Below are 10,211 nucleotides of genomic sequence, written 5' to 3'. Positions count from 1 at the left end.
TCCTTATTTTCAATTCCTGCAAACTTCTCATTAAAATTCCTTATGGACTCAATTTCCAGCACCATTTCAGGTGGAATGTTCCAGGTTCTGACAACTGTCTATTCATTCAGAAACTGCTGAAGTCCTTGTTGACTCTGGGATTACAAAGGGCTGAATTGAGAGATGAGATGCTGTTCCTGAGCTCCCATTGAGATGCATTGGAGGTTGGGGCAGTGTAGGTGGGAGTAGACAATGAAAATGATAGGGCTGCACTGTGGGTGCTGCTTGGCTCAATGAGAGTGTTTTGGAGTTGCTGGTAAACCGAGCGAGGGGAGACAGGGAGAATGTGAACCCACAGCTTCAGTTTTAGTGCAGGCCATTCATAACTTCACATGATCTCAATGGGAACAGCCAAGTTGTAAGATACCTGCTGAGTTTTTTTTTTAAAAACAGTTTTTAAAGTATAAAATGTCAGCTTAAGTAAAGATAGGGGCTTTTGATTATAATGGAAATGTTTGAAGAGAAGGAAGGTTGCTAGCTCATTTAAATTCTCCTAATGGGAGTAACTAACTGAAACGAGAGAGACATTGTGATCGGAGACCTCAGACCAGTGGTGTGCTCCTCTTGCGCAATGTGGGAAATAAGGGACACTTCCTGTGTCCGTGACGGCAATGTGTGCAGGAAGACTGCCCATCTGCAACTACTGGGAAACTGCTTTTCAGAGCTGGAGCTGAGAGTGAACTCACTGTGGAGCAATACTGAGAATGTTATGGACAGCAGGTTCAGTGAGTTACTCACACTGCAGGTGAGGGTTACTTAGGCAGAAAGGGAATGGGTGACCATCAGATCAAGTCAAAGGCTCAGGAAGGAAGTGCAGGACTCCCCAGTCATCATTCCCCTTCTCAAACAGATATTGTGCACCGTTTGGGATTCTATAAGGGGGGGGGGTGGTGGGGGGAACAGGTGGGGTGGACTCTCAGGGGAAATCAGCAACAGCCAGGTTCATGACACCACAGATAGCTCCGCTGCACAGAACGGGAGGAAGGAGAATAGCAGAGCTGTAGTCAGGGTCAGAGACAGGCGCCTCTGTGGCCACAGACATGAATCCAGGACAGTGGAATCGAACCCAGGTCCATTTATTGATAAGTGCACAGACCCTTAAAGGTCAGCGTCCCAAATGCAACCTTCAGCACTTGATCACCCTGAAGCTCTACTTTCCAGGGACTGTGCACTTGTTCTGAGCCCTTCAGAGAGATTGAAGGGGTTAGGGAGAAAACAGGAACAGGGTTGTGTTGTAGCTCTACAAAATAACGGTCACCCTTCCCTCTCAGTCTCCCTCCTCTGTCTCCCACCTCCCATCGTGCCTCCTCCCCACCGCAGGGAAAATACCTTGTGTATTTACCCTATCCATGCCCCTACTGATTTTATAAACCTCTCTAAGGTCACCCATCAGCATCTGACGCTCCAGGGAAAACAGTGTATTTATCCTCTCCCTGTAGCTCAAATCCTCCAACCCTGACAACATGCTTGTAATACTATTCTGGCCACTTTCAACTTTCACAATATTGTTTTGATAGGAAGGAGACCAGAATTGCACGCAATATTCCAAGCGTGACCTAACCAATGTCCTGTACAGCCGCAATATGACCTCCCAACTGCGATACTCAGTGCTCTGACCAATAAAGGAAAGCATACTAAACACCTTCTTCACTATCCTATCTACCTGTGATTCTGCTTTGAAGGAGCTATGAACCTGCACTCCAAGGTCTCTTTGTTCAGCAGCACTCCCGAGGACCTTACCATTAAGTGTATACTTCCTGCTAAGATTTGCTTTCCCAAAATGCAGCACCTCACATTTATCTAAATTAAACTCCATCTGCCAGTCCTCAGCACATTCAACCATCTGATCAAGATCCCGTTGTAATCTGAGGTAATCCTCTTCACTGTCCACTACACCTCAAATTTTGGTGTCATCTTACTAACAATACTTCCTATATTCGCATCCAAATCATTTATATAAATTATGAAAATTAGTGGATCCAGCACTGATACTTTGTGACACCCCACTGGTCACAGGTCTCCAATCTGAAAAGCAACCTTCCACCACCACCCTCTGTCTTCTACCTTTGAGCCAGTTTTGTATCCAAATGGCTAGTTCTCTCTGTATTCCATGAGATCAACCTTGCTAACCAGTCTGCCATGGGGAACCTTGTTGAACGCCTTACTGAAGTCCATGTAGATCATTTCCACTGCTTTGCCCTCATCAATCCTCTTTGTTACTTCAAAAAAATTGACTCAAGTTCATGAGACGTGATTTCTCACACACAAAGCCATTATTAATATCCAGGACTTAACTCTGTACATTGGGATCTGTGTCACCCAGTTATGGGTGTTAATATTCTGGATAAAGTTCAAGTACACCAGCTTTATGTTAGTGACTGTGTTGAGTCTTGTTAATATCACCCACACAGGTAAGTTCCATTTGAAAGGCAGTCCCTATATCCCTAACCCCGCTCTCATCCCCACCATAGACAGTAAGTGGGAGGAGCTCATGGAGTTTCCATGTGAGAGAGATTGAGAAAACCTTCCCTTCTTTCTACTAGCCCACCAGGAAATGGTGGTAGTGTCCTTACCTCTGAACCAGAAGGATCGGGCTCAGAGTTGAGTAACAGCATCTTTGAAAAGGCTGATTGGAAAACATGCCCAAGCCGCCAGGCCATATTGTCTCCCAGCTGTCCCTACCTGAGACTCTAAACAGAACCTTCCGGTAGTTTCTCTCCTGTCAGACTCTCTCTCCCATTGCTCACTTTGTCCAGGGTCCCCTCCTACTGCTGCACTGATCCTGTCCCTCTCTGACCTGTCCATCCCCCAGTCCCCTCCACATTCATTCATTGTTTACAATCTCCAGCCCTGCCCCCTCCACCCTATTGGGCAGCAGCTGCTGTCAATCATCCAGCTTCGTGTGTGATCTGGAGCATGTGCTGTAGGAGGGGAGACAGTGCACGTGCGCAGTGCTGGCCAATTGTTGGTGTATGTGCAGGGCGGGTCAGTGCCAGGAGGGAGGCTGTGCGTGTATGGGATTAATCTGTCATTCGCAGTTTCCTCCCTCTGGGAACAGGACCCAGGGAAATGGCCCCTGCCCTGATATCATGACAAGTGGCACAGTGGTTAGCACTGCTGCCTCACAGCGCCAAAGACCCGGGTTCAATTCCCGCCTCAGGTGACTGACTGTGTGGAGTTTGCATATTCTCCCCGTGTCTGCGTAGGTTTCCTGCGGGTGCTCTAGTTTGCTCCCACAGTCCAAAGATGTGCAGGTCAGGTGAATTGGCCATGCTAAATTGCCCGTTAGTGTCAGGTAAGTGGTAAATGTAGGGGCATGGGTGGGTTGCGCTTCGGCGGGTCGGTGTGGACTTGTTGGGCCGAAGGGCCTGTTTCCACACTGTAATGTAATCTGTAATGTGTAAGTGGTCGGCTATCAGTGGGGGGAGCATTTTGCAGAAAGTTATCAGAACTCGTGTGAAGATTCAGGAATGTTATGGAAAGGAACACAGATGGGCCTGCAATGAAAGTTCTAATTTGGTTCATCTTAGTTCAATCAGATATGACTTGGCCAGTGTGTGCAGGATGGTTCTCATCAGAGGGTCCGTGTGGGGGAAATAAATAAAATGTTCCAGACTGGGGAAAAGAAATATCAGTTTGGTTCTGACCAGGAAGGAAACCTGGGAGGTGGAGGAAGGATTCACCAACATCCAGGAGGCTCCGAGTCAGACTCATTGATTTGATTTGATTAGATTTCCTACAGTGTGGAAACAGGCCTTCGGTCCAACCAGTCCACACCAACCTTCAGAAGAGTTACCCACCCAGACCCATTTCCCTCTGACTAATGCATCTAACACTGTGGGCAATTTAGCATGGCCGATTCACCTGACCTGCGCATATTTGGATTGTGGGAGGAAACCTTTTTTTGGTTCTTAGTCTGCAGGCAGGAGCTAGGAAGCTGATTTCAAAGAGAAGAGAGAGTGTCTGAGAACTGGGTGTGGAGGAAAAATGGTGAGGAGATTGGTTTGGATTTCAGTTCACAGAAGAGAGCAATTGTGAGACTGAGATTTAAAGCTTTGGGGGAGCAAAGAAACTACAATTTAATACTATCACTGTCTTATGAATTTCCATCCTGTGTTAACGGTGGTGACCTGTTTTCTCTGTTGTAGGGTTCTGAAAGGGCGGATTTGTGGATGAGAAATTCAAATTGAACTTCCTGTTCAGTTTTTATAGTTACTTGATCCGTGCCGATCTGAATATCATTTGGCCTTTTCATGTGGAAGGAAAGGTGTGTATTCTGTCCATGGGCGAATATTTCAAATGTCAGTGTGTCTGGAAAAAGTACTGAGACACAGCCAAGTCCATGTTAGCGTGGTGACTGTGGAGAAAGAGTTCATTTGTTGTTAAAAGTCTGAAAATACATGGCACATTTCCCAGGAACGATTAAGCTACAGATTTGTTTTGTATGAGGACAAAGTTTTAATTAATCATGCAACCAGAAAGACACAAGGATGCCTGCAGTATGGAAAATGCTATGAAAACGGGATTGTTGTAAAGGAGTTGATTATCGATCGTGGCTTGTAATCCATTGGCGTTGTCACGTCAGTTCCAGCGCCGTGGGGAAACACTGGAAATGTGATGAGTGCAGTGTAGGTTTCAGTTATTAAACTGGAAAAAGTGCAGAAGAAATTTACAAGAATTTTTGCCAGGGCTCAGGGGTCTGAGTTAAAGGGAGAGGTTGGACAAGCGAGGATTTTTTTTTTTGTTTAGAGCAGAGGAAACAGAGGGGGAATGTTTTCTGGAAGTGTATAAGACCATGAGAGGCCTGGGTAAGGTGAATGCATTCAATCTTTTTCCCAGGGAATCAAGGAGTGGAGGGCATCAGTTTAAGGTTAGAGGAGAAATTATGAAAGGGAACCTGAGGGGCACATGTTTTACACAGAGGGTGGTATGTATATGGACTGAGCTGCCAGTGGAAGTGCTTGAGGTGGGTACATTAACAACATGTAAAAGACATTTGGACAAATACATGGATAGGAAAGGGTCAGAAGCAGATGGGTCAAGTGCAGGGAAATGGGGTTAGCGTGGATGGACATTCTAGTCAGTATTGGCCAGTTTGGGCCAAAGGCCTGTCTCTGCTGTAGGACTCTGACTCTAAGTATATTTACTATTTCTCCCGCTATCTCTGGTAGCAACCTGGGATGTATTCCATCTGAGCGACGAGTCTTGTCTACCTTTAGCTCCATTAACTTGCCCAGCTCTAACACTTTCGTGATAATGGTTGTTTCTTGTTCCTCACCTTCCTCAGTTTCCTTATCATTTACTGGCATGTTCTTCGTGTTCTCCACTGTGAAGACTGACTGCTGTGAAGACTTCCTGAACCCTGCTGGATAGGAATAACTGGGCACAGAACTCTGAGAGGTCTTCTTTGAGTCTTTATTAATGAGACATGGCAGTTACCTGGATAGTGTACATGCAGAACACCTCCAGGCAGCATCAGGTAACTCCCCGCCTGTCCGATGTGCCACTCCCATTCTTATACCTTTGTGGTTTGTGGTTTTGAATGGACGCTGTCTCTCAGTATTATCTCCATGGCAATGGCAGTTTAAAAGTTGAGTTCAGCCCAGCACTGATTGGTTAAACCACAAAACCCCTCCCCCACGCCCCTGTGGCTCAGTCAGGTATCTGACAGGCGCTTCAGTTTCAGTGGGGCTGTCTGTCAGGATTCTGATGTGAAAGAGCCGGTGTTGGAACGGGGTGGACAAAGTTAAAAACCACACATCACCAGGTTATAGTCCAACAGGTTTATTTAGAAGTACAAGCTTTTGGAGTGTGCTGTGATTTTTAACTTGATCAGGATTATCTCTATGGTAACGGTTAAGTGCTTCAACAATTACAGAGGCCATATGTTCCCCACACAATAGGTTCCCCTCTCGCAGTGTAAACTGCTATTCTGTCCCTGGGGATAGCTACTCATCACTTTTCTCCCCCAATCCCATCTAGCTTTCTGTTGATCTTTAAAGTTTTTCTCATCTCCTAGTTTCTCCTTGGTCTTTGCCAATTTGTATGCTTTCTATTTCAATTTCATAGACTCCCTTATTTCCTTAGCCATCAATGGCAGATTACTCCTTTTCCTACAGTCCTTCCTTTTCACTAATATATACTTTTGCTGAGCAGTTTGAAAAAATTCTTTGATATTCCTCCACTGTCCGTCAACTGTCCCACCGTAAAGTCTTTGCTACCAGTCTACATTAGCCAACTCCTGTCTCATCTTATTGTAGTCTCCTTTGGTTAAGCACAGAATCTGTATTGGATTTAATCTTCCCGCTTTCCAACTGTATTCTAAATTTGACCATATTTATCACAAGTCTTTTATCAGATTACGAGGTGAGATGATGTTACCTGGGTGTTTTGGTTTTCATTGTCAGAGACCTTGGCTTTGTAATAAAGTACAGGATAGATATTCACAACAGAGTATTCTGGACGGTGTGAATTTACTACACAATCAAAAACCATAAATCACTGTCTCCCCTCAGTTTAAAATTGCAAAATCATTATCTCCTACACGCTTCCTCATCTTCTAAGTTTGAAATGCTAATCCCCCTGACTATCCTACTTTTCCCGAAAATCTCCTTTGGCGAAGGTGGTGATTTTTGGATTCAGCTTTCCAGTTATTAACGTAAGAAGATAAGCACTGGGCACAGGAGAGGGAATGCAGCCCTTTGAACCAGCTCCACCATTTAATACCATGATGACTGAGCTCACCTCGGTCTCAGCTGGATTTTCCCGCCTGCTCTATCTCACCCTTCAACTCATTGAAAATTAAAAATCTGTATCTCTTCATTAAATTTGCTCATTGTTCTGGCATCCACCGCATTTTGAATAGGGAATTCCACAGATTCACAACACATTGAGTTAGGTACATTCTCCTTCATGAGAATACAATAGAGTTCTTATAGTGCAGAGTCCACACCAACCCAATGATGAGCCTCCCATTCAGACCCACCCATTCCCTGTAACCCTGCATTTCCCGTGGCTAATTGCCTAAACAGCACATGCATGGAAACTGGGCAATTTAACATGGGCAATCCACCTAATCTGCACATATTTGGGCTATGGGAGGAAACTGGAGCACGGTTGGAAACTCGTACAGACATGGGGGGGAATGTGTAAACTCCACACAGTCGCCTAAGGCTGGAATCAAACCCAGATCGCTAACGCTGTGAGGCAGCAGTGCTAACCACTCCGCTACCTCTGCTTAAACTCTGCTCCTCCTTATTAACCTCTCTATCACCCAATTTGCTGAATCTATATTCCTCACGTCAGAAATCAGGTCGTGGAAACGAATGTCTCAGTGAAACCCAATGACAGCCCATATGTCCTGTGTGTGTGAATGGGGATTTGATAGACAACACCCTCCAGCCCACACTTTTCATTCACTTTCCAGAGACAGGGCTCAAGTAGCTTCCTGGGGACTACAACTCCCACAATCCCTGAGGCAGGGACCACACGTGAGTGGGGAAACCCGGCACTGTCCATGTACAGAATGTGGGTGGGCTTTGGAGCATGTGCTTTGGGGTACCGAGCGGAAAGTACTTCACACTGTGATTGGCTGGAGGAGTAACATATCAGCTTTTAGTATTGATCTGCCGGGGAATTAAGGTGTCACCACACCCACGTGGGACCAAGTTCCATCCCCAATGCGTCATAATGCTGGGAATCGACCAATGGGAAACCAAGGAGGATCTAACCCATTCTCCCAGACTGAAGGTTCCTCTTCTGTCCAGGATCTGCCACCTCCCTGTCTGTTTCCTTTTGTTTCATTCTGCTGTTACATTACTGACTTGCAGCAACTGAAGGGAAAGGAAGTGAACCCAGAAAGGGTGCAGAGTCTAACCAGGGACGGGAAGTGGTGGCATGGATCTGTTTATCAGCAACTCCATGAGAATGGGGAGGGTGTACATTAGGGGGTAGCAGAGGCAGAATGGAGGGAGAGAGTAAGTGGGCTGCAGGGTTACAGCTTTAGGGAAAGACTGGGAAAAAGATATTCCAGAGAAACTAAAATTGCCTGTTCTGAATTTCTAACCTGTACATATTCCTTTATATAGGGTGCTAGATTGTGAAGATTCACAGACTGAAATCTCAAAATCATGTGCAGATCGTGATTAAGTTAACCAGCATTTGACGAACCAAAGACTGAGAGTCAATCGGCCAAAATCCTGCAACACTCTCCCTCACAGCATTGTCGGTCTATCTGCGCCAAATGAACTGCAAATGGTTCGAGACAGCAGTTCACTACCATCTTGTCAAGGGTAACTAGAGATGGGGAATAAATGCTGGCTGAGCCAGTGATGCCCATATCCTGGAAATGGTTTCTATCTCTATTTACTGAAACCTGATTGTTACTGCAGGATGATGATGGATGATGAGTGCATGCATCACATTACCCCTGCCTACACCCACACAGTAACACCGCAATGGCACTGGAACAAAAGGCAATGAAGCTAAAGGAGGACTTAGATATAGTTCTTAAAGGTAAAGGCATCAAAGGGGATTGGAGCACAGCAGGAACAGGAGACTGAGCTGGATGGTCAGCTGTTTCCCATTGAATGGTGGCGCAGGATTGAAAAGCCGAAAGCCCCCCTCCTGCCCCTATCTCCCAGGTCTGTATGTAACCATGGAACCCGGGTAGGAAGGAGTAGGCAGGACAGGGACTCTCCAGGAGATTGCACTTCCACATCAGTTTTCAGTGAGGGATGGTTTGATGGACTTTGTTTAACATTTGTCTTTAATGCAAAGTTTGTAAATTTGGTTTTAAAACATGTACGAGTTTATTCCACGATAAATGAAACAAAAAGAAAAGAAACAAAACGCTCTGAATATAACAGTTTTAAAATTTCAGCGCCGTATAAAACAAAATCCCGACGACTCCCGGACACCATCACTTTCCAGTTTCTCAAACTCCAGGAGATATTCCCCCCCCAGTCGGAACCTTTGGTTTGATTTAACTGCTTTTCAGTTCTCGTTGTGTGAGCTGTGGAGTTTTCTTTTTTCCCCATTTCTCCGACCCAGAAGTGTTATCACAGCAACCTTCCCACCATCAAAATCATCATTTCGCCATTATAGCAGTAAACCACCTGAATAACCAATTGAATATTTATAAACAAAGCCCATTATGGGCAAAGCAACCCACTACAAGTGGCAGAGTGGGAAAGGATGTAATCAAAGTAGAGTTGGGGGTGAGGGGGCAGCGCTGGAGATAAAGGGGTGCCCACCTCTATCTAAAGGCATCAAGAGCACTGATACACACCACATGCTCCTTCTCCAAGGACACCCTGCTGTGTAGCCTTTATCCTCAATCATAGAGTAGAATCCCTACAGTGTGGAAGGAGAGCATTGGCCCATCAAATCCCACCAACCATCCGAAGAGCATCCCACCCAGAGCAATCCAGAGTAACACTGCATTTCCCATGGCTGATCCACTAGTCTACACAATCCTCGACACTATGGGCAATTTAGCACGACCGATCCACCTAACCTGCACATCTTTAGTCTGTGGGAGGAAACCAGGGCACCGGGAGGGGACCCACACTATCATGGGGAGAATGTGGGAACTCCACACAGGCCGTTGGCCAACGCTGGACTCCGACCTTATACCTGATGTTGTGAAGCAGCAGTGCTACAATCACAATTTAAATCAAAATAGATGGCCCCTTCTCATTGTCACATTGCTGTTTGTGGAGACTCACTGCCCAGATAGACATCTCAAAGTTCAGAAAGTGGCAATATAAATTCAGTCAACTCCAGCCCAGTTAATGTGATTAACAACCACAACATCAATACTCCAACAGTGTCATCATGAACACAGTCCAGTCCTGACTCTGATGGACAGTAACATCAGAATCAGAGTCCTGCAGTGATGTGTGAACTCTACCCCACACGGAGCAGGTGGATGACCACTTCCCTGTGTCCACTCACTGGGCTCTCAGTCGTGTTGAAGACTCAGCAAATCCCTTGTCACGCAGTGACGATCCTACCCAGTGTGAACGCGCTGGGGTCTCAGGGGACAGGATGAATAATTGAATCCTCTCTTCCACACTGAGCATCTGAATGGCCTCTCCCCTGTGTGGGCTCGCTGGGGTCTCAGGGGGTGGGATGAATCACTGAATCCCCTCTCACACACTGATCATCTG

The 10,211-nt window shown here is 46.0% G+C and overlaps 1 long non-coding RNA gene across 1 annotated transcript; it reads left to right on the top strand.

Annotated features, from left to right (window-relative positions):
* The first annotated feature begins 4,218 nt into the window (after positions 1 to 4,218).
* On the top strand, positions 4,219 to 8,868 carry LOC148135812 (uncharacterized). Its single transcript, XR_015754913.1, has 3 exons — positions 4,219 to 4,306; positions 5,327 to 5,518; positions 8,127 to 8,868. It is a non-coding gene; the product is annotated as an uncharacterized LOC148135812 (long non-coding RNA).
* The last annotated feature ends 1,343 nt before the right edge of the window (positions 8,869 to 10,211 follow it).

Source organism: Chiloscyllium plagiosum, unplaced genomic scaffold (genome assembly GCF_037043375.1).
Source record: "Chiloscyllium plagiosum isolate Xiang-an unplaced genomic scaffold, Cpla_swu_hap1 HiC_scaffold_48, whole genome shotgun sequence".
In the NCBI taxonomy this organism is placed as follows: domain Eukaryota; kingdom Metazoa; phylum Chordata; class Chondrichthyes; order Orectolobiformes; family Hemiscylliidae; genus Chiloscyllium; species Chiloscyllium plagiosum.
Note: the sequence above shows the minus strand (reverse complement) of the source record. Positions and strands in the feature narration are given on the sequence as shown.